The 25,576-nt window shown below is 40.0% G+C and overlaps 2 protein-coding genes across 2 annotated transcripts in view; one reads left to right on the top strand and one right to left on the bottom strand.

The window, feature by feature from the left end:
• Positions 1–25,576, top strand: part of LOC116579132 (zinc finger protein 11-like) — a 1,039,038-nt gene that overhangs the window by 538,843 nt on the left and 474,619 nt on the right.
• The window catches only part of LOC116579165 (putative protein ZNF720), a 794,777-nt gene that overhangs the window by 376,027 nt on the left and 393,174 nt on the right, over positions 1–25,576 (bottom strand). The gene's annotated exons all lie outside the window — the stretch shown is intronic.

The following is a 25,576-nucleotide window of genomic DNA, read 5'->3' as shown; positions in this document are numbered from 1 at the left end:
TTTTTTCATGTGTGTGATGGCCATTTGTATGTCTTCTTTGGAGAAATGTCTGTTCATGTCTTCTGCCCATTTCTTGACTAGAATATTTTTTTTTGGGGGGTGTTGAGTTTGAGAAGTTCTTTACAGATTTTTGGATACTAGCCCTTCAACTGATAAGACATTTGTAAATATCTTCTCCTATTCTGTAGGTGGCCTTTTAGTTTTGTTGACTATTTCCTTTGCTCTGCAAAAGCTTTTCATCTTGATGAAGTCCCAATAGTTCATTCTTGCTTTTGTTTCTCTTTCTTTTGGAGATATGTCTAGTAAGAAGCTGTGGTGGCTGAGGTCAAAGAGGTTACTAACCATGTTCTCCTCTAGGATTTTGATGGATTTCTGCCTTATGTTTAGGTCTTTCATCCATTTTGAGTTTAGTTTTGTGTATAAAAGTATAAGAAAATGGTCCACTTTCATTCTTCTACATGTAGCCCTTCAATATATCCAATGCTATTGGTTGAAGAGACGTCTTTTTTCCATTTTATATTCTTTCCTGCTCTGATGAAGATCAGTTGCTATAGAGTTGAGAGTCCATTTCTGAGTCCTCTATCCTGCTGTTTTGATCCATGTGTTTGTTTTGTGCTAGTATCATACTGTCTCGATGATTGTAGCTTTGCAAGAGAGCTTGAAGTCTGGAATTGTGATGTCTCCAGCTTTGGTTTTCTTTTTCAACATTACTTTGTCTATTCAGGGTTGTTTCTGCCCCCATACAAATTTTAGGATTGTTTTTTCCTGTTTTCAAACACTGAAATAAAGATCTCAGACACCAATCTGAGTCACCATGCAGGGCTGCCTTTGCAAGGGAGAGTAGCAGATCTGAATTCTGCATATAGCTTTTATTTATTATTATTAGTTTTTTTAAAAAGATTTATTTATTTATTTATTTATTTTACAGAGATCACAAGTAGGCAGAGAGGCAGGCAGTGAGAGAGGGAGGAGGAAGCAGACTCTTTGCTGAGCAGAGAGCCCCATGTGGGGCTCCATCCCAGGACTCTGGGATCGTGACCTGAGCCAAACGAAGGCAGTGGCTTTAACCCACCGAGCCACGCAGGCACTCCTATTATTAATTTTTTTCTATCAGAAGAGCAAGGCAAGAGGTATCAAAGCACAAGAAAGGAGTACAAAGATGTCAAACAGGCCTGCACCCTCCCCTTTATGCAAGTGGGCAGGAAGGAAGTTATGAGATAAGGGAGGAGCAGGATGTTTGTGTTAGGAATCACCAGGTACAAGAAGGGGGGTTGAGGGTTATTTTCTTCCATAGCTCTTAATCTTTGCCCTGCCCAAGGGATGATGGGATCTTGTTCCTACTCAGCCATTGTGTTCAATAGCCCAATAACAGGAATGCCATTGATGTTTTAGTTGCTTCCACAGTCACCCCTTAGGGCTTACAATACATTCTCTAAGAATAACTCCATAGGTTTCAGCTCTATGAAAAATGCTAATGGTATTTTGATATGGATTGTCCTGAATGTGTATATTGCTTTGGGTAGCATAGACATTTTAACAATATTTGTACTTCCAATCCATGAGCACGGAATGTTTTTCCATTTCTTTGTGCTTCTCAATTTCTTCCATACGTGATATGTAGTTTTCAGAGTGTAATTTTTTTTACCTCTATGGTCAAGTTTATTCCCAGGTATCTTATGTTTTTTGGCGCAATTGTAAATGGAATTGACTCCTTGATTTCTCTCCTGCCTCATTGTTAGTGTATAGAAATGCAGCTGACTTAGGTGCATTGACTTTATATCCTGCAACTCTGCTGAATTACTGTATCAGTCCTGCCTGCCCTGGAGTCTTTGTGTTTTTTACATAAAGTATGATGTCATCTGAGAAGAGTGAGAGTTTCCCTTCTTTTTGCCTATATAAAATATGTCTTTTCTTTTTTGTTGTCTGATTATTGAGTCTAGGACTTCCAGTACTATATAGAACAATATAGTGGTAAGAATGGACATTCCTGTAGTGTTTCTGACCTTGGGGAAAAAGCTCTCAGTTTTTCCCCATTGAAGATGATATTTGCTGTGGGTTTTTCATATATGGCTTTTATGATATTGAAGGATGTTTCTTTTATCCCTACACTGCAGAGAGTTTTTCTCAGGAAAGGTGCTGTATTTTGTCCATAGCTCTTTCTACATCTATTGAGAGAATCATGTGGTTCTTGTCCTTTTTTTTATTAATGCAGTTTATCATGATTGATTTGTTGATGTTGAACAATCATTGTAGTCCAGGAATAATTTCCACTTGGTTGTGGTTGATAATCCTTTTAATATACTGTTGGAGTCTATATACTACTATTTTGGTGAGAATTTTTGCATCCATGTTCATCAGGGATATTGGCCTGTAATTATCCTTTTTAGAGGGGTCTTTACCTGATTTGGGGATCAAGGTAGTGCTGTCCTCATAGAATGGGTTTGGAAGTTTTCCTTCCATTTCTATTTTTTTTTTTTGTTTAATTAGTTAATTTATTTGACAGAGAGAGAGAGAGAGAGATATCACAAGTAAGCAGAGAGGCAGGCAGAGAGAGGGGGAAGCAGGCTCCCTGCTGAGCAGAGATCCTCAAGCGGGGCTTGATCCCAGGACCCTGAAATCATGACCTGCACCAAAGGCAGGGCCTTAACCCACGGAGCCACCCAGGCACCCCCCATTTCTATTTTTTGAAACAACTTGAGAAGAATAGACACTATTTCTCCTTGAAATGTTTAGTAGAATTCCACCATGAGGCCATCCAGCCCTGGATTCTTGTTTGTTGGGAGATTGTTGCCTACTGCTTCAATTCATTTGCTGTTTTGGGTCTGTTCAGGTTTTCTGTTTCTTCTTATTTCAGTTTTGGTAGTTTATATGTTTCTAGGAATGCATCCATTTCTTCCAGATTACCGGATTGGTTGGCATATAGTTGCTCATAATATTCTCTTTCAGTTGTTTGTATTTCTTCAGTGCTGGTTGTGATCTCTCTCTTTTCATTTATTATTTTATTTATTTGGGCCCTTTCTCTTTTCTTTTCAATAAGTCGGGCTAGGGGTTTATTGAACTTACTAATTCTTTCAAAGAATCAGCTCCTTGTTTTGTTGATCTGTACTACTGTTATTTTGATTTCTATTTCATTGATTTCTGCTCTAATCTTTATTATTTCTCTCCTCCTGCTGCATTTAGGCTTTATTTGCTATTCTTTTTTTTCCAGCTCATTTAGGTGTAAGATTACTTTGTGCATTTGAGAATCTTCTTATTTCTTGAGAAAGGCTTGTAGTGCTATATAATTCCCTTTTAGGACTGCCTTTGCTGCATCCCAAGGTTCTGAACTGTTGTGTTCTCATTTTCATTTGCTTCCATATATATTTTTTAATTCTTCTTGAACTTTCCAGTTGATCAATTCTTTTTTTTTTTTTTTTTTTTTTTAGATTTTATTTATTTGAGGGCAGCCTGGGTGGCTAAGTGGGTTAAGCCTCTGCCTTCAGCTCGGGTCATGATCTCAGGGTGCTGAGATCAAGCACTGCATCGGGCTCTCTGCCCAGCAGGGAGCCTGCTTCCCTCTCTCTCTCTGCCTGCCTTTCTGCCTACTTGTGATCTCTCTCTCTGTCAAATAAATAAATAAAATATTTTAAAAAATGATTTATTTAAAGAATTTTTTAAAAGATCTAAAAATAAATAAAATCTTTTTTTTAAAGATTTTATTTATTTGAGAAGGAGAGAATGAGAGAGAGAGTGAGAGAGCTTGAGAGGGGGAAGGACAGAGGGAGAAGCAGACTCCTCGCTGAGCAAGGAGCCCAATGTGGGACTCGATCCCAGGACCATGACCTGAGCCAAAGGCAGTCACCTACCTGACTGAGTCATCCAGGCACCCCAACCCATTCATTCTTTAGCAGGATGCTCTTTAACTTCAATTATTTGTGTTCCTTCCTAATTTCCTCTTTTTTTGAAGATTTTATTTTTTGACAGGCAGAGATCACAAGCAGGCAGAGAGGCAGGCAGAGAGAGCGAGAGGTGGGAGAAGGCTCCCTGCTGAGCAGAGAGCCTGATGTGGGGCTCAATCCCTGGACCCTGAGATTGTGACCTGAGCCAAAGGCAGAGGCTTTAACTCACTGAGCCACCCAGGAGCCCCCCTAATTTCCTCTTGTGATTGTGTTCAGATTTTAAAGCATTTTGGTCTGAAAATATGAATGGAATAATCTCAAGTCTTTTTGTACCAGTTGAGACCTCATTTGTGACCCAGCATGTGATCTATTCTGGACAATGCTCCATGTGCACCCAAGAAGAATGTGTATTCTCTTTTAGAATGGAATGCTTTAAATATATCTGTGAAGTCCATCTCATTCAGTGTGTCATTCAAAGCCCTTGTTTCCTTGTTGATCTGCTTAGATGATCTGCCCATTGCTGTGAGTGTGGTGTTAATGTTCCCTACAATTATTGTTATCAATGTTTCTTTAATTTTGTTATTAATTGTTTTGTACAATTGTCTGTTCCTAAGTTAGGGGATTAAATATTTATAATTGTTAGATTTTCTTGCTGGATAGACCCTTTTAATATGACATAGTGTCCTTCATCTCCTATTACAGTTTTTGGTTTAAAAACTAGTTTGTCTGATAAAAGGATTGTTACTCCAGCCTTCTTGATATCTGTTGACATGATAAATGTTTTCCCACCCCTTCACTTTCAATCTGGAGGTGTCTCAGGCTCTAACATGAGTCTTTTTTTTTTTTTTCTTTTTTAAGATGTGTTTATTTATTTATTTAACAGAGAGATAGAGATTACAAGTAGACAGAGAGGCAGGCAGAGAGAGAGAAGAAAGCAGCCTCCCTGCCAAGCAAAGAGCCCAATGTGGGGCTCGATCCCAGGGCCCCGAGATCATGACCTGAGCCGAAGGCAGAGGCTCAACCCACTTAGACACCCAGATGCCCCTAACATGAGTCTTTTCTAAGCAGCATATCAATGGGTCTTGTTTTCTTTATTTAATGTGATATCCTGTGCCTTTTGATTGGATCATTTGGTCCATTCACATTCAGAGTAATTATTGAGAGATATGAATTTAGTGCCATTGTATTACCTATAAAGTTAATGTTTCTGTAAATTATCTTTGTTCCTTTCTGGTCTTTATTACTTCTGGACTCTGTCTTCACTCAAAGGATCCCCTTTGATATTTCTTGCAGAGCTGGTTTAGTATTCAAAAAAAAAAAAAAGAATACACACACACACACACACATACATAAATACATACATACACATGTATTTATCCTGGAAACTATCTTTCCTTCTATTCTGAATGACCACCCTGCTAGATAAAGTATTCTTGGCTGTATATTTTTCCCATTTAGCACATTGACTATATCATGCCAGTCCTCTCCAGTCTGCCTGGTCTCTGTGGTCCTGTCTGCTGCCAGCCTTATGTTCCTACCCTTGGTTAAAGACCTCTTGTTCTGAGCTGCTTTCAGGATTTTCTCTTTATCTCTGAAATTTGCAAGCCTCACTATTATACATCAAGGTGTTGGCCTATTTTTATTGATTTTGAGGGGGATTCTCTGTGCCTCCTAGACTTGAATGCCTGTTTCCTTCCCCAGATTAGGGAGATTCTCAGCTATAATTGGTTCAAGTAAACGTTCTACCTACTCTTCATCTTCTGGGACCGCTATTATCTGGATTTTATTTTACTTTATTGAATTGCTTATTTCTCAGTCTTACTTTGTGATATAGTAGTTATCTTTCTTATTTCCACCTTCTTCATTTTCTGTAACTTTGTCTTCTATATCACTGACTCTCTCTTCTGCGTCATTTATCTTCACTGCTAGAGACTTCATTTTTTTACTGCATCTCACTAATAGCCCTTTAAGTTTCAAACTGATTGGATTTTAGTTCTTTTATTTCTATAGTAGGAGATTCTCTATTGTTGCCTACATTCTTCTCAGGCTCAACAAGTATCTTTATAATCATTGTTATAATTTCTAGTTCAGACATCTTACTTCTATCAATATTGATTAAATCTGTGGCAGTGAGTACTAACTCCTGTTCTTACTTTTGTGGTGAATTTCTCCATCTCATCATTATGTCCAGGAAAGAATAGAAAAAAAGAGGGAGAAAAGACAATAATATTAACAACAACAACAGAAAAAAATAACAAAACAAATCAGAAGAAAACAGAAAATAAAGAAAATTTAAAAATTGAACCAGAAGCTAAACAGAACAGACCAAAATTCTAGATTGTGGGTGTATTTTGTTATGCTTGTTAAAAGAAACTAGATCCCAAAATAGGAAAGAAAGAAAAGCTTTATAATATATATATATATATATATATATATATATATATATGATGTGTGTATATATATATACACACACATATATAAAACTTTATATTATATATACAAACTATATATTATATACATAATATAGATTTTGTATATTATATATGTATATATAATGTAATATAAATATATATCTGTATTGTATCTATATATATCTATATATTATAAATATATATTTATAATATAAAATATATAAATATGTGTATCTATATATCACATCATATATATATAAGATACAATAAATGGAAACTAAAAATAAAAAACACAAAAAATACATATATATAACCTATATATAAAATAAAAATAAAAAGAGAATTAAAAAAACATTTAAAAAAATAAAATTGAAAGACTATAGAAGAATTAAAAAACTGGTAATGCTATACTGTTTTCCCAACAGCTGAAGTTTTGCAGTTGCCTATGACTGGTAAACTTGGTGCTAGCTGTTTGTTCCCACTGATCTTCTCGGGGAGGGTCCTGTTGCACCCTGATTCTCAGAAGCCTTTTTCCTAGTGGAATCATACCTCCCCTTCAGGAGTACATGCTCAGTGTAAGTCATTCCAGATTCCACTATGTGGCACTGTTTTGCTCCCTGAAGGCTTTCAGCAGTGCTTGGAGGGGTTGAAAATGGTGGCACCCTGCTCTCTAACCCCAAGGCTGAAACGTTGCACACACACATAACACCCCCCCCCACCCCATTTTCAGCGATCCCTCACAGAAAAGCACTTTTGTCTCCCTGGTTTCCATCTGAACTCTGTGTTCATGCAGCCCGTGACCCAGTGTTTTCATCTCAGGCATGCGACTGAGTTTCAAGTTGCCAAATTGTACAGACTCCTGTGATGTGGACCTGTGCTCTTCCTCCTGGAGGAGGGGGGAAGGTCTCACTACACTTTGGCCTTTTGCTGGGCCCCAGAGGGGAGAGCAGGAGTGCAACAGTGCAGCAGGTCCCAGTTAATGGCAACACTGAGAATAAAAAGCAGTGCTGTTTTCAGCCAGCTTCCCTGCTCTGATGCCTGTGAACTCTGCCTCACTCAGGCATCCCTATTCTTCTTGTGACCCCAGGGATCCTGAGACCCCACTGTCCCACCAGTGATTCCACCCTACTCTGTCATCTGAGCACCTTTAAGCCAAGGGTGTCCCCACCAGAGAAGACTTTTAAAAGTTCTGATACCACACTCCACTGCTTCTAATACTTACCAGTAGTCTCCTTAAGCTGACTCCCTCCCCTCACCCTGTTCTCCTGTATATGGCCCCTGACTCAAGTCTCTGTACTTCCTACCTTCCAAGAAGCAGTTGCTTTTCTATTTGTAGAATTGTAGCATTTCTGTTCTCAGATCTCCAGTTGATTTTGCAGGAATTCAGAATGATAACTAGCTGAATGCCAGGGACCTACAAACTCACCATCCCCTACTCCTCTATTTAACTTGTCCCTCTCTTTCCTTCATTTTTGATACTTGATATTATCCAATTTATTCACATTACTGTGACAATTTAATAAAGTGAAAACATGGAGATTTTATGAGTCATGGGTTGTCTTGATATTTCTTTGAAGTGAAAAACACGAGACAGTGCAGAGTCTCTAATAGCTTTTCTATACTTAGGAAGATAACAGTATTCCATTAGAAGTAATGTTATTGCCCCAGAAAAGAGATGAAAAACATCCAGACTGATGTATTGGCATAAATTCTGCTTGTGGAGACAGGATACCTATCCTGGGCTGCACTATTGACTCTGAACTTAGGAAGGTAAATTCTATTTGTTTTCTTTCCAAATCATCTTCAGTTCTTCTATGTCTCCTCATTGGCATTGCCAGCAACATATGCATCAAAGCTACCCCATTTCCACATCAGTCACTCTTAAAGGTTCTCATGAGTAATTTAGAATTTTTTGAGCAATGAGAACTTATCTTTAAGCAGATCACTGGAAGCCATATTCAAGACTTAAATATAACATTGTCATCACTTCATTGAGGTAGGAGGAAAGAGGTGCCAGTGGGCCACAGGTTTAATTCAGGCACTTGCCACTGAGAGTTATGAAGGCAGATAAAACATGTGGATGGTATCCTTACAGAGAAAGATAAGACCTACTTAAAGCAAATACAGAAAACTTTTAAAGTGTGGGGAAAGAAATGGCAGAGAGTGTCTCTTAATGCAAGGGCTTAGGAAGTTACTTGTGATGAACAAATATGACAGAGATGGAGGCTTGAGAAATGTGGTGGGTTTCGGAGAAGTCAGATCTTGTCTTCATGATTTCACAAATTCCTGTGTAGTACTGAGGACAGATGCTGTGGGATGACCAAGATTACCGTACTTTTCAGTCCAAAATCCATGGCAGGGTAGGGAGAGGGTTGCTGGAGACTCAAACATTGTGGACACACTGCTTTCAAATGTCACATGGCATAGTAGACATCCAGCCTTCTGGACATTGGCACAATCAGAAAGATGTGTGCTGAGTGTCCACAAGCACTAAAATCTTAGGTATCTAACCCCAATGTTGGATGACAATCCAGTGAAGCCAATGCACAGCCGACAGGCAACTCGTTCTGTTTGATCCCCGTGAGGAGCGTTATTCCTTGCAATCTGTGTGAGGGGCACTGATTTGTTGGGGGGCAGCTCACCAGTCAGAGATAGTGAGCATTTCTGCCTTAAACAGCCCACCTGCTTTTTAAGGTAGATGTTCATTCACAGCCCATGCTGTGTTTCTGCCCATCCTGTGGGAAACAGGGAAGAGGACTCCTGTCAGTTGTGGGAACTGATACCATGAAGTTGGGTGGCAGGTCATGATCACATATAACCCTGATCCAAGTGAAGTATAAAGCTGCATTTGGGGTGGTTGTTATTTTGTCATCTGCTATACCCTGAAAAGGCAGATGTGTGCTTCTAGAAAAGAAGATGTATGTTGTGTATTCCGTGAGTACGTATTGAGTAGGTATATTGAGTAGGTAATGTTCATGTCTGATAAAAGGGCTTGTACACACTATGGTGTAGTCTGGTTGGTCCATTTCTTCCTTCTGCTGTTGTCTATGTCACAATGTCTATTGTGCTAACACTTATCTCATGGCCAGACGTGCTTGCCCCACCTCAGTCATCAAACCATGTTCCTGGCATCACAGAGTCAGTGTAAGTCTGATAGGACTCAGAGAATTTATTTTAGAATCACTTATTTTTCACTCAGGGAAGACCAACCTCTTTCAGGTGCTTCTTTCTTCATCTCATTGACCAGAACACTGTCATGAGGCTACTGTAAGTAACATATCTGTAACACAGGTGAACAGCTGAGCTCTTGGGAATGGCCAGTCATAACTCCATTTGCAGCTGTTCTCCCTTATCTGGAGTAAGGGGGGTGGGGAGATGAAGCTGAATGTTCCAACCTTCTGGTTATGGTTTGGTCTTTCTGGTGGCCAGCTCCCATTCAGGAGCCCACCCAGAGCCACATCCCTGAGTATGGATTACTCCTACTGCTGTTATCACTTAGGAATTTACAAGTGTTAGGAGCCTTGTACCAAAACTGGGGTCAGAGACAAACATGTATGTATGTTCATTATAACATCAGTAAAAATGGAATAATACTAGTCCAAAAGCATAAATTCATGAACCTTAAAAGCATTAGTAACAGTTGACCATAGATTGTAAACAGTATATAATTACTTTAGACTTTGGTGAATATTGTAGATTAAATTTTTCATGGAAAAGGAGTACCACAATTCATGTTTCCATGCTGATTTGTCTAGTTTTGAATGTAAATATTGAACCCTGGAAAATGACAGTTAGGAATGAACTTCCTGGTCCAGATTTTCCCTGGGAGCCTGTTGTTTTAGCTCTTATGTCATCATTTTCCTTAACTGCCCTGCAACCATGACAAGTTGGAGAGGTATTTCTCAGTGATTTGAATGTAGGAAAATGTTGGTCATACTTCTGGTGGACTCCCAGACACCTTGGCAGTTTTGCTTTAAAATATCTTCTCCATCATTTTCTAGTTTCACAGAGTCTCCAGAGATTGCCCACTGGCAACTCTGATCTCTTGAATATCTTCCAGGCCATCACCATCAGTCCAGGTAGGCAAAGCATTAAGGAAAGGTTCCACATTCCATTGGCTGCTCCAATATCCTCTGCTGAATTCTACCTCAGCTGGTCAATATCATAGTTTCTTTGTATGTATAGGACAAGAAGACCAAGTATATCACAAACATTATTAGGCTTTGTATCCTGTTCTACTCTACCTTGTGAGGAACACATAGGGTTACTCGATGCAGCATTCAGATGGATCTCAACTGTTTTGTGTGTAGGACTCATTATGGTTTTCATTCTGTTCATGCACAAGCCGAGGGGCCAACATCTTCATAGGAAATATCACGCCTGGATTCTCCCCTGAGATAACAGCTGTGACCCCATTCTTATCCTGGGGAGCACCTTTGTAAATTTTTATATTCTGTCATCATTGTAATTTTTCTTTTTTATTAAACCACACGGAGGGAAATGAACAACTGAGTCTTAATCAATGCATGTTTCCAACCTGCCAGAACTTCACTCTGTTGAGTGATGACCACTGTGTATCCAGGTCCTTCTCTGTATCCTGGAGAAATCATAAAACTTCCTCATCTCATGAGCACAATGTAGTCTGTTTCCCTCCATGTGAATCATTTACATATTCATGCCTCAAAGAGTGTCATATACAATGACAAGACAGTCACATTGTCGGTACAATTGTGAATGGGATAATCTATCATAGTAAGAAATAATAAATTATAGCCATAGAATGAATCCTTTTATAATTATTATCTAGTTATCCATACAATTATGTTATATTGAGGGTCTCAGGAGATAAGGTCAGAGTCCAATCAATGATGAAGTAATTTCTCTTGAAAGAATGCAGAGATACTCAAAATGTCTTTGAATGTATGACTTTCAATATGAGATGTTGTATTTTCCTACCACTTACCTGGGGGTTGGGTTATGAAGAAAGAGTCACAGAGGTGGTTAACAAGTTTGATCCTTCAAGAAACTGGTGCACCTGATGGTCAAAGCAGAATGTCTACATGGCAACAAGCATAGGCTTTAAAACCTGCCACGTTAAGTCCTGCCTCAGTGCAACCTCAGGAGGGGGGGTAGATTCTTTAACAGTGCAAAGTTAAGACCCACAACAGTTCTAAAATCATGACCACAACTACAGCTACCTGTAACCCATGTTAACTGAAGTACAGGCTACTTACTGCAGAGAGCCCTGCTCAGACACGGGAAATATTACACCTGCATCAGAGGACACTGCTTCACCAGGACAGGTCTGTGCTCTACCTGATGGACCAGACTCAGCCCAAGGTTTCTGCTCCCTGGATCCCTATGGGGACAGTCTCACTGGGGACACACTCTTCAGGACCAGGGACTCTTGGGAATACATAGGGATGGCCTCTATAGACTGGGGTTAGGTTGGCATCAGAATCTGAATCTGCTTTCATTTCCAAGAAAGAGGAATGAATCATCCAGGGTCCTCTTCTCCCTCCATAGAGGGAATCTTCTTCATGGTACCCACGTGGGAGTCCCTCTGGGTTCCTCACCTATGGTAAAGAACACTGAGCAAGTGTAGAGATGAAAACAGAAACTGTTTATTTCCATAGCATCCCATCATTAGAAAAACAGATAAAGAGTCATGACCCACATCATCCAGGAATTTTTAGGTTAGGGTGATTGGGTACATTGTTGAATTTGGGATTGTGGAGTTAGTGTAGGAGGAAGAGTGGTCTACATGGAACTTTGTTTCAGGTGGGCCAGTTCCTTGTCTGTGCTGTTGTGTGTGTTCTGGTGTTACCCCTGATGGGTCATCCATGGACCAGAGAATTTTTATTAGCAGTAACAGTAGCATTGATTTGACATTCTTCTTAAGAAAAGCTTTCTAATATAATTGTCCCAGAAAATTCTGTTCATGTTAAGTTGCTTTTTCTTTTATAACATAGAAAGTAAAGAGACCAAATAGATTTAAATAATATGAATTCTGTGTGTTAATCTTCTTTGGACAGGCTTAGGAATGACAGAGCTGGAAATATCCCTGAGGCAAGAAGATAAGGGCCTACAGCCCATTCCCTCCCTCAGATACACCCTCTTCTGAGTCTGGGTCCCGGTCTCTCTGGCTCTGGGAGCTCCTCCCTTCCCGGGACAGATTAGAGAACAGATTCTGAGTGGCTGTTCCTTTCATCTCTCCACAGCTGGGGCTCACAATTCCCCAAACTGGGAATCAGAAAAATGGGAACAAAGGACTATGTATCTTAGTGCCTTCATTTCTGTTTTTATCATTAAATCCCACGCTTCACAAGTCTTTCACTCAGAATCCTGTTTTCCGTTCCTGAAGATTGAGTAGTTACTCAAGTAACAAAATAGAAATGTATGTATACATTATGACATGGTTAAAATAACCTAACTAATGAACATGTCCATCACCTCAAAGTGTTAGAAATTTTTCATTTTTGATGTTTTAATTTTTGTAAGAACATCTAAGATATACTCCCTTAGCAAATTTCAAATATTAAAAGACACAGAATTGTCTGTAGTTACCATGCTGTAGCTCAGATCCCAGAACTTACTCATCTTGCGTAAGTGAAATTTTGTACTATTTGACCAACACCTCCCACTTTGCCATCAGCTACCTCTTGGCATCACATTTCTACTCTGCTTTTAGGAGTTCAGTTTCATTAGATTTCAGATATAATTGAGATAATGCAGTATTTGCCATTTTGTGTGGCTTATTCCACTTAGCGTAATATCCTCCATGCTCACCCCCATTGTCCAAATGGAAGGATGTCCTTCTTCTAAGCTGAGTTTTATATAGATAGATACAGAGATCAATATTATATATTATTTTTATATGTATCTTGAATGTATATATTTGATAGGTATATATTTGATATGTATATATGTCTACATTTTTATACATTTGATATGTATATTTGATATGTATTTTGATATATATCATAAATAATATAGTTATATGATATTTATATTTATATACATATACAGTTTTGTTTAGTTACTACTCCTAGAAACCAGGGAGAAAACTTTTCCTATTTGTTAGAATAACTAAAATTGAGAAAAAAAATAGAAATTTGTAGCACCAGGGATGCCGAGGTGGCTCAGTTGGTTAAGTGTCTGCCCTCAGCTCAGGTTATGATCCCAAGTCCCACACTGGGTTCCCTGCTCAGCAGAGAGCCTGTTTCTCCTTCTGCCCACCATTCCCCCTGCTTGAGCTCTTTTTTTCTGACAAATGAGTAAAAATAAAATCTTTATAAAAAAAGAAATTTACACTATTGTGGAGGAATTAAAATAATCATATATTGATGGAGAGTATACATGGTACACGAAAACTCATTTACGTATTAAATATTTTCTTTCTTCTTAAAAACATGTAAATGCAACAATGAAAACTCCCTGAACTTTTCTTCTTTTCTGTATTTTTACATTCATCCATATTTCACTCATACAGAATACAAACATTTCTTGTAATCGACAGGAAAAAAGACAAGGCGGATAGGTGGGGGCCAGTATCTACATCTTCATGGTTATTACAATACACCTAGTGCCCAGCTTGCAGGATTATATGGGGGTGAAATCACATCATATATGGCAGTTGCCAACATGTTGCACCATAACCCTTGTGAACACAAAATCAGTGCTCAGTCAACATTGCAGTAATCAATGTGTACACATTGTTTTCCAAATAGAGACTTGCTCAGACATTAGTGCATTCATTTGTCTTCTTTCTGTAAATTTTAAAGTGCTGTGAAAGCACGTGGTCCTTCAGGGTGGTGATGGTGGTCTTTGCTGGGACCAACAGTAAACTCACAACAGTGAAAGTAAATAGTAAATTCTTTCCTGGGAACTTACCAGGAAATGTTTGTGTTGACATAAGATGGTGGGTGTGGGGGGCTCAGGTGTGCTGTCCCTGCATTCTCCAGTGTAGCCACTAAACGTGGGTCCCCAGGGAAAGCACCAGCACTAACGAGGAACTTGTGAAAGGAGCCGATTCTGGGATCCCATTCCAAACCTGCAGAATCACCATCTTTTTCTGTGGAACCTGGAACACCAGGTGATTTCTATGCCCATTGAAACATGAAAGCACATCATTGCTTATCAGCCTGGGTTTACGGTAAAGATCCCATGGTGCGTTTTAAGAACCACCATCACCTGTGCACTCTGCCAGAGTCTGTCTATGGGTCAAGGGGAGACCATCAGTGCCACATTAACTATGTGCTCCAGGTGATTTCCAGGGAGACCAGGGGGAAGCACGAGGATTTGAAGGTATATCTGTGACAGCTGAGCTGGCTTTCTGGTGAAGAGAAGGTAACAGTCTGTTCTGTCTGCAGTTGGAAGGGGCAGATCAGGGCAGCCCAGGCTCCCAATGCTGTGGCAGGATTTGTGGTTGTCTATGGGAGGCGAGGACATCTGAAACCAGGAAGGAGAAATACATTCGTAAGTGTCCACTTAGCAGCTCCTTTTTTCAGAATCCTTTCAGACAAAGGAGAGGTGGCCTTTTGTGCAGTTTGAGATCCTTCTGCCTCTGAGCTGATGACAGCGGGTGAAGAGACTGTGCCAAGGACTTAAAAGGCTTAAAGGTGAGATTTCTCTATATAATCTCACCCAAGAAAGAAATCTGCAACAGAAGAGAGAGGAAGAAATGGCTGCTTCTCAGGTAAATCTTGTTTTGACTTAGCTCAGGGCAGTGTTCTCATTTTTTACTGAAATGTCATGTATTTAGAATTTATACACATTTACTTCTCTAGCTCTGGTGGAACTGTCTGCCAAATGTATTTTCCACTACTGTTTATTGTTTTAATAACAGTCAAAGTCAGCCCTTTAGGATATTTTTCTCTTTCATCCCTGGGCTGTCTCTCCATTCTCTCCAACAAGGTTTTCTATGCAGCATGAATTCCTACCATGAACTCATGATCTGGAACTATTGAAAATATTCACTTTGTGACAAACTAATATGGGAATGAGTTAAAATCCAAGATTCTTACTGGAGGTGGTTCAGATTTCAGGACCCCAGTGAAAGAGAATACATACCATTGAGGTCCTGTCTGGGTATGACCCGAGTCTATGAAAGCTAGATGAACACAAACAAGCCCCATGGTTATTAGGCCCAGAATAAGCCAAAAGTCAGGGACCGCCTTGCTGTCTAGCTTGCTTCAAAGAAAGACTTACTGGGGCACCTGGGTGGCTCAGTGGGTTAAAGCCTCTGCCTTTGGCTCAGGTCATGATCCCAGGGTCCTGGGATCAAGCCCCACATCGGGCTCTCTGCTCAGCAGGGAGCCTGCTTCCCACTCTCGCTCTGACTGCCTTTCTGCCCACCTGTGATCTTTCTCTGTGTCAAATAAATAAACAAAGCCTTAAAAAAAAAACAACTTACTTTTTGAAATACATTCAAGATTATAGGACACGAGTGCAATCTGTCTTAATTTTATAAAAATACTTTATTACACAATTGGAATCATTATGATTTGTTGTTTTTTTTTGTAAACAGTATCATGGCAGTGGTAATTCTTTCTACATGCTTCATGCCATATATACCAGTTTGTCTTGTTATAGCTGATGTTAAATTTGTTGACTTGATTCAGGGTTTCTCTGCTGGATGCCCCCAGACAATGAAAGCTCTAATCTTTGTTTACTGGAGATCCTGGCCTTTGCAAATAAAAGTTCTAAATTAGTCATGGACCTGTAAGTTTCCATTTTATTCTGTACAATGTCACAAGTATTCTCTCCTTTATTGCTTTTCTTTATAATTTTCAGCAAAAGGAAACAAGTATAATTACTCTATGTTTACATGTTAAAAACCTTTAGTGTAACTCACCACAAATGACAAATGATCTGATTTGTTTTTTATTAACATGTAATGTATTATTTGCTTCAGGGGTACAGGTCTGTGAATCATCAGTCCTACACAATTCAGAGCACTGACCATAGCACATACCTCCCAATATCCACCACACAGCCACCCTATTCCTCCCCCGACCCTGGTCCCCAGCAACCCTTAATTTGTTTCCTGAGATTGAGTCTCTAATGGTTTGTCTTCCTCCCCAGTCCCATCTTTCCCTCCCTACCCCTCACAACACACCCCCCCCAATTCCTCCTATCAGAGAGATCATATGATAATTGGCTTTCTTTGATTGACTTATTTCACTTAGCATATTGAAATATGCTCGGTCCATACACAACATTGCAAATGGCAAGATTTCTGGGTTTTTAATGGCTGCATAGTATTCCATTATACACCAACCCCCCCAATACACACCCCACATCTTCTTTATCCATTCATATGTCAATGGACAGCTCAGCTCCTTCCACAGTTTGGCTATTGTGGACATTGCTGCCATAAACATTTGGGTACACATGCCCCTTCGGATCACTACAATTGATTCTTTTTTTTTTATTTTTTTAAATTATTTATTTATTTATTTATTTATTTTTAAATTTTTTATTTTTTATAAACATATATTTTTATCCCCAGGGGTACAGGTCTGTGAATCACCAGGTTTACACACTTCACAGCACTCACCAAAGCACATACCCTCCCCAATGTCCATAATCCCACACCCTTCTCCCAAACCCCCTCCCCCCAGCAACCCTCAGTTTGTTTTGTGAGATTAAGAGTCACTTATGGTTTGTCTCCCTCCCAATCCCATCTTGTTTCATTTATTCTTCTCCTACCCACTTAAGGCCCCATGTTGCATCACCACTTCCTCATATCAGGGAGATCATATGATAGTTGTCTTTCTCTGCTTGACTTATTTCGCTAAGCATGATACGCTCTAGTTCCATCCATGTTGTCGCAAATGGCAAGATTTCATTTCTTTTGATGGCTGCATAGTATTCCATTGTGTATATATACCACATCTTCTTGATCCATTCATCTGTTGATGGACATCTAGGTTTCTTTCCATAGTTTGGCTATTGTGGACATTGCTGCTATAAACGTCTGGGTGCACGTGCCCCTTCGGATCACTACGTTTGTATCTTTAGGGTAAATACCCAATAGTGCAATTGCTGGGTCATAGGGCAGTTCTATCTTCAACATTTTGAGGAACCTCCATGCTGTTTTCCAGAGTGGCTGCACCAGCTTGCATTCCCACCAACAGTGTAGGAGGGTTCCCCTTTCTCAGCATCCTCGCCAGCATCTGTCATTTCCTGACTTGATGATTTTAGCCATTCTGACTGGTGTGAGGTGATATCTCATTGTGGTTTTGATTTGTATTTCCCTGATGCCGAGTGATATGGAGCACTTTTTCATGTGTCTGTTGGCCATCTCGATGTCTTCTTTGCAGAAATGTCTGTTCATGTCCTCTGCCCATTTCTTGATTGGATTATTTGTTCTTTGGGTGTTGAGTTTGCTAAGTTCTTTATAGATTCTGGACACTAGTCCTTTATCTGATATGTCGTTTGCAAATATCTTCTCCCATTCTGTCAGTTGTCTTTTGATTTTGTTAACTGTTTCCTTTGCTGTGCAAAAGCTTTTGATCTTGATGAAATCCCAATTGTTCATTTTTGCCCTTGCTTCCCTTGCCTTTGGCGTTGTTCCTAGGAAGATGTTGCTGTGGCTGAGGTCGAAGAGGTTGCTGCCTGTGTTCTCCTCAAGGATTTTGATGGATTCCTTTCGCACATTGAGGTCCTTCATCCATTTTGAGTCTATTTTTGTGTGTGGTGTAAGGAAATGGTCCAATTTCATTTTTCTGCATGTGGCTGTCCAATTTTCCCAGCACCATTTATTGAAGAGGCTGTCTTTTTTCCATTGGACATTCTTTCCTGCTTTGTCGAAGATTAGTTGACTGTAGAGTTGAGGGTCTATTTCTGGGCTCTCTATTCTGTTCCATTGATCTATGTGTCTGTTTTTGTGCCAGTACCATGCTGTCTTGATGATGACAGCTTTGTAATAGAGCTTGAAGTCCAGAATTGTGATGCCACCAACGTTGGCTTTCTTTTTTAATATCCCTTTGGCTATTTGAGGTCTTTTCTGGTTCCATATAAATTTTAGCATTATTTGTTCCATTTCTTTGAAAAAGATGGGTGGTACTTTGATAGGAATTGCATTAAATGTGTAGATTGCTTTAGGTAGCATAGACATTTTCACAATATTTATTCTTCCAATCCAGGAGCATGGAACATTTTTCCATTTCTTTGTGTCTTCCTCAGTTTCTTTCATGAGTACTTTATAGTTTTCTGAGTATAGATTCTGTGCCTCTTTGGTTAGGTTTATTCCTGGGTATCTTATGGTTTTGGGTGCAATTGTAAATGGGATTGACTCCTTAATTTCTCTTTCTTCTGTCTTGCTGTTGTGTAGAGAAATGCAACTGATTTCTGTGCATTGATTTTATATCCTGACACTTTACTGAATTCCTGTATAAGTTCTAGCAGTTTTGGAGTGGAGTCTTTTGGGTTTTCCACATATAGTATCATATCATCTGCGAAGAGTGATAATTTGACTTCTTCTTTGCCGATTTGGATGCCTTTAATTTCCTTTTGTTGTCTGATTGCTGAGGCTAGGACCTCTAGTACTATGTTGAATAGCAGTGGTGATAATGGACATCCCTGCCGTGTTCCTGACCTTAGCGGAAAAGCTTTCAGTTTTTCTCCATTGAGAATGATATTTGCGGTGGGTTTTTCATAGATGGCTTTGATGATATTGAGGTATGTGCCCTCTATCCCTACACTTTGAAGAGTTTTGATCAGGAAGGGATGCTGTACTTTGTCAAATGCTTTTTCAGCATCTATTGAGAGTATCATATGGTTCTTGTTCTTTCTTTTATTGATGTGTTGTATCACATTGACTGATTTGCGGATGTTGAACCAACCTTGCAGCCCTGGAATAAATCCCACTTGGTCCTGGTGAATAATCCTTTTAATGTACTGTTGAATCCTGTTGGCTCGTATTTTGTTGAGTATTTTCGCATCTGTGTTCATCAAGGATATTTTAGCTCTCTTTTTTGATGAGATCCCTGTCTGGTTTTGGGATCAAGGTGATGCTGGCCTCATAAAATGAGTTTGGAAGTTTTCCTTCCATTTCTATTTTTTGGAACAGTTTCAGGAGAATAGGAATTAGTTCTTCTTTAAATGTTTGGTAGAATTCCCCCGGGAAGCCGTCTGGCCCTGGGCTTTTGTTTGTTTGGAGATTTTTAATGACTGTTTCAATCTCCTTACTGGTTATGGGTCTGTTCAGGCTTTCTATTTCTTCCTGGTTCAGTTGTGGTAGTTTATATGTTTCTAGGAATGCATCCATTTCTTCCAGTTTGTCAAATTTATTGGCATAGAGTTGCTCATAGTATGTTCTTATAATAGTTTGTATTTCTTTGGTATTAGTTGTGATCTCTCCTCTTTCATTCATGATTTTATTTATTTGGGTCCTTTCTCTTTTCTTTTTGATAAGTCGGGCCAGGGGTTTATCAATTTTATTAATTCTTTCAAAGAACCAGCTCCTAGTTTCGTTGATTTGTTCTATTGTTTTTTTGGTTTCTATTTCATTGATTTCTGCTCTGATCTTTATGATTTCTCTTCTCCTGCTGGGCTTAGGGTTTCTTTCTTGTTCTTTCTCCAGCTCTTTTAGGTGTAGGGTTAGGTTGTGTACCTGAGACCTTTCTTGTTTCTTGAGAAAGGCTTGAACCGCTATATATTTTCCTCTCAGGACTGCCTTTGTTGTGTCCCACAGATTTTGAACCATTGTATTTTCATTATCATTTGTTTCCATGATTTTTTTCAATTCTTCTTTAATTTCCTGGTTGACCCATTCATTCTTTAAAAGGATGCTGTTTAGTCTCCATGTACTTGGGTTCTTTTCAAACTTCCTTTTGTGGTTGAGTTCTAGCTTTAGAGCATTGTGGCCTAAAAATATGCAGGGAATGATCCCAATCTTTTGATACCGGTTGAGTCCTGATTTAGGACCGAGGATGTGATCTATTCTGAAGAATGTTCCATGTGCACTAGAGAAGAATGTGTATTCTGTTGCTTTGGGATGAAATGTTCTGAATATATCTGTGATGTCCATCTGGTCCAGTGTGTCGTTTAAGGCCTTTATTTCCTTGCTGATCTTTTGCTTGGATGATCTGTCCATTTCAGTGAGGGGAGTGTTAAAGTCCCCTACTATTATTGTATTATTGTTGATGTGTTTCTTTGATTTTGTTATTAATTGGTTTATATAGTTGGCTGCTCCCAAGTTGGGGGCATAGATATTTAAAACTGTTAGATCTTCTTGTTGGACAGACCCTTTGAGTATGATATAGTGTCCTTCCTCATCTCTTATTATAGTCTTTGGCTTAAAATCTAATTGATCTGATATAAGGATTGCCACTCCTGCTTTCTTCTGATGTCCATTAGCATGGTAAATTCTTTTCCACCCCTTCACTTTAAATCTGGAGGTGTCTTCGGGCTTAAAATGAGTTTCTTGGAGGCAACATATAGATGGGTTTTGTTTTTTTATCCATTCTGATAGCCTGTGTCTTTTGACAGGGGCATTTAGCCCATTAACATTCAGGGTAACTATTGAGAGATATGAATTTAGTGCCATTGTATTGCCTGTAAGGTGACTGTTACTGTATATGGTCTCTGTTCCTTTCTGATATACCACTTGTAGGCTCTCTCTTTGCTTAGAGGACCCCTTTCAATATTTCCTGTAGAGCTGGTTTGGTGTTTGCAAATTCTTTCAGTTTTTGTTTGTCCTGGAAGCTTCTAATCTCTCCTTCTATTTTCAATGATAGCCTAGCTGGATATAGTATTCTTGGCTGCATGTTTTTCTCGTTTAGTGCTCTGAAAATATCATGCCAGTTCTTTCTGGCCTGCCAGGTCTCTGTGGATAATTCAGCTGCCAATCTAATATTTTGACCATTGTATGTTACAGACTTCTTTTCCCGGGCTGCTTTCAGGATTTTCTCTTTGTCACTGAGATTTGTAAATTTTACTATTAGGTGACGGGGTGTGGGCCTATTCTTATTGATTTTGAGGGGCATTCTCTGAACCTCCTGAATTTTGATGCTCGTTCCCTTTGCCATATTGGGGAAATTCTCCCCAATAATTCTCTCCAGTATACCTTCTGCTCCCCTCTCTCTCTCTTCTTCTTCTGGAATCCCAATTATTCTAATGTTGTTTCGTCTTATGGTGTCACTTATCTCTCGAATTCTCCCCTCGTGGTCCAGTAGCTGTTTGTCCCTCTTTTGCTCAGCTTCTTTATTCTCTGTCATTTGGTCTTCTATATCACTAATTCTTTCTTCTGCCTCATTTATCCTAGCAGTGAGAGCCTCCATTTTTGATTGCACCTCATTAATAGCTTTTTTTTATTTCAACTTGGTTAGATTTTAGTTCTTTTATTTCTCCAGAAAGGGCTTTTATATCTCTCGAGAGGGTTTCTCTAATACCTTCCATGCCTTTTTCGAACCCGGCTAGAACCTTGAGAATTGTCATTCTGAACTCTAGATCTGACATATTACCAATGTCTGTATTGATTAGGTCCCTAGCCTTCGGTACTGCCTCTTGTTCTTTTTTTTGTGTTGAATTTTTCCGTCTTGTCATTTTGTCCAGATAAGAGTATATGAAGGGGCAAGTAAAATACTAAAAGGGTGGCAACAACCCCAGGAAAAAATGTTTTAACCAAATTAGAAGAGATCCAAAATCGTGAGGGGGGAGAAAGGGGATAAAAAGAGGTTCAAAAAGGAAGAAAGAAAAAAAAAAAAAAAAAGAAAAGAAAAGAATTAAAAAAAAAAAGGAAAACACCTAAGAAAAATGTAAAAAAGAAAAAATATATATATTAGATAAACTAGTAAAAAATCGTTAAAAAAGAAAAAGGTAACAGTTAAAAAAAAAAAATTTTTACCCGAAGGCGCGGAAAAAAAAAACAAAAAATGAAAAGAAAAAAATTAAATTAACTGCAAGACTAAAAAAAAATCACAGGGAAAAAGCCATGAGTTCCTTGCTTGGCTTTCTCCTCCTCTGGAATTCTGCTGCTCTCCTTGGTATTGAAACCACACTCCTTGGTAGGTGAACTTGGTCTCGGCTGGATTTCTTGTTGATCTTCTGGGGGAGGGGCCTGTTGTAGTGATTCTCAAGTGTCTCTGCCCCAGGCGGAATGACACCGCCCTTACCCGGGGCCGGGGTGAGTAATCCGCTCGGGTTTGCTTTCAGGAGCTTTTGTTCCCTGAGCGCTTTCCATAGAGTTCCGGAGGACAGGGAATACAAATGGCGGCCTCCTGGTCTCCGGCCCGGAGGAGCCGAGAGCCCAGGGCCGCACTCCTCAGTGCGCCCTCAGAGAACAGCGCCCAGTTACTCCCGTCTGCCTGACCTCCGGCCTCGCTCCGAGCTCACCGAGCCTGCAACCAGTTCAAGGTAACACCGAGCTGTGCGCTTACTGTCGGCTCTGTCTCTGTAGCCGGCTTTCCCTTTCCAATACCCGCAAGGTCTGCGACACTCAGACACCCCTGATCCTTCTGTGACCCTGCGGGACCTGAGGCCACGCTGACCCCGCGTGGGCTTCGCCCCGGTTTAGCCTCTGGAGCGATGTCCCTCAGCGGAACAGACTTTTAAAAGTCCTGATTTTGTGCGCCGTTGCTCCGCCACTTGCCGGGAGCCGGCCCCTCCCCCCGGGGTCTATCTTCCCGTCGCTTTGGATTCACTTCTCCGCCAGTCCTACCTTTCAGAAAGTGGTTGTTTTTCTGTTTCCAGAATTGCTGTTCTTCTTCTCTTTGATCTGCCGATGGATTTTCAGGTGTTTGCAATCTTTAGATAAGCTATCTAGCTGATCTCCGGCTAGCTGAAGCAGTCTCAGCCTGCTACTTCTCCGCCATCTTGACTCCTAAAGGGATAAACTTTTGAAGAAGAAAGAGGTAGAACTCTAAGGCAAGAACTCTTGGAGGATTTAGAATAGGCAAAAAATGCTCTTAATTATTTTTTTAATCTTTTTTTATTTTTTTTTTTTTTGAGAGAGAGAGAGAACACAAGAGACAATTTGAGGAAGACAGAGGTTACAGAGGGAGAAAGATAAGCAGACTCCCCCTGAGCAAGAAGCCCAATGCAGGGCTCCAGCTCAGGATCCTGGGACCATGACCCAAGCTAGAGGCAGATGCTTACCCAACTGCAAAAGTTGTTTTAAAAGTACAAATTAAAAGAAACACTTATGATCTTATACATCCTGTACAGCCCCTTCCTCAAGAACACTTAGCATAGAACCACAAACTTCATGCAGCCAAACTGTAGCTCTTTCTGCCCATGGATCCTGTGCTACTCAAATGAATTTACTAAGTTTTACCATACAAGCTTTCAAGAATTATTTCTTGGCCATTTTATTTGTTTGTTTATTTATTTATTAAAAAGACTTTATTTGACAGACAGAGATCACAAATAGGCAGAGAGGCAGGCAGAGAAAGAGGTGGGGGAGTGGGAAGCAGGCTCCCTGCCGTGCAGAGAGCCCAGATGTGGGGCTCAATCCCAGGACCCTGGGACCATTACCTGAGCTGAGGCAGAGGATTTAACCCACTGAGCCACACAGGTACCCCTTTCTTGGCCATTTTAATCCATAATTCCTCAACATGGTATTTCATTGAAAAGTTTTGTTTCAATGATCATTTGTGCTCTATTATATTTCAGGATTTTAAGACCCTCACAATGTTAATTATGGGAGCACATGGGACTCAGTGGGTTGAGCCTCTGATTTTGGCTCAGGTCTTGATCTCAAGGTCCTGGGATGGAGCCCCGCATCCGGCTCTCTGCTCAGCAGGGATCCTGCTTCCCTCCCTCTCTGCCTGCTTCTCTGCCTACTTGTGATCTCTGTCAAATAAATAAATAAATAAATAATTTTTAAAAATGTTAATTATGTGATTGTACTCTTTTTCTGAAAACACAAAGAACTAAATAGAAGTATATGTCCAGGGGTGCCTGGGTGGCTCAGTGGGTTAAGCCTCTAGCTTAACCCAGTCAAGTCATTATCTCAGCATCCTGGGATCCAGCACCACATCAGGCTCTCTGCTCAGCAGGGAGCCTGCTTCTCTCTCTCTTTCTGCCTGCCTCTATGCCTACTTGTGATATCTCTCTCTCTCTCTCTCAATCAAATAAATCTTAAAAAAACAACAACAACAACTTGTTATTTAAAAAGAAGGAGAAGAAGAAGAAGAAGAAGTAGTAGTAGTAGTAGTAGTAGTAGTAGTATATGTCCATGACATTAGTGTGGAGAATAGAAAAACCAATGGGACAGAGGGCTGACTGCCTAAGAACCTCCACCCCCAGAAGTCAAATATATCAACTACACAAAGGTGAGAGCTCTCCCTATTCAGTGCAAACAGGGATGTGGGACAGGAGCCAATGGTCAAGAAAGAATTCCTGAGATTTTTTTTTGATGTGAAATGTTGGGGTTCAGGAGTGAATGATGAAGAAATCGTTGAGATGTCTTTGGTGCAAAAAAGTGGTATTATTAAATATGGCAACAGGACCTGTGGGTAGAAAGAGCTATACTGGGTTTGTGAGCAGTGACTGATGATGAATGTTCAGTGGGGGAGGGGGTTGAGGGAACAACAGAAGTCTCTAATGAATTTGGAAGCAAGATTTCCAGGACCTTGAAGGTGCTGTCATGATGAGGTCACATATGACTATCTTGTAAAACCTTAGTCATGGACCCTTCAGATATCTATCAGTGGGCTCTATGCTTGGGGGATGACTGCCAACATATATTTAGGGGTAGACATAAAGTTTTCAAAGGGATTATCCTGTGTTAAAGAGGACTTACAGGATCCTAGAGGTCTGGCTAATGTCAAGCTAATGTTACTTTTTACCTCCAACGAAACAACATTGCCACCATTGTGAACTCCTTGAGGAATGTCACACTGTGCCTGTCTCAAGAGGTTAGCAATGGGATGCAAGTAAAAGGAAATTTAATTTTATCTGCACTTCTTTGATTTTTTTTCTTTTCCTCAGAGAATACAAGAAAGGTGCATCTGGGTGGCTCAGTTAACTGTCCGCCTTCAGGTCAAATTGTGATCCCAGGGTTCTGGGATTGAGCCCCGGATCTGACTCTGTGGTCACCCTCCACCACTGCTCATTTGCTATCTTTATCAAATAATAAATGTCATCTTTTTAAAGTTATGTTATTATTATTGACAGAGGGAGAGACAGCAAGAGAGGGAACACAAGCAGAGGGAGAGGGAGAGGCAGAACACTCCCTGCTATCTAGAGCCAGATGCAGGGCTCCATCCCAGGACTGTGGGATCCTGACCTGAGCCAAAGGTAGATGCTTAACCCAGAGAGCTACCAAGGTGCCCC

This window comes from Mustela erminea, chromosome 19 (assembly GCF_009829155.1).
Source record: "Mustela erminea isolate mMusErm1 chromosome 19, mMusErm1.Pri, whole genome shotgun sequence".
Lineage (NCBI taxonomy): Eukaryota > Metazoa > Chordata > Mammalia > Carnivora > Mustelidae > Mustela > Mustela erminea.
Note: the sequence above shows the minus strand (reverse complement) of the source record. Positions and strands in the feature narration are given on the sequence as shown.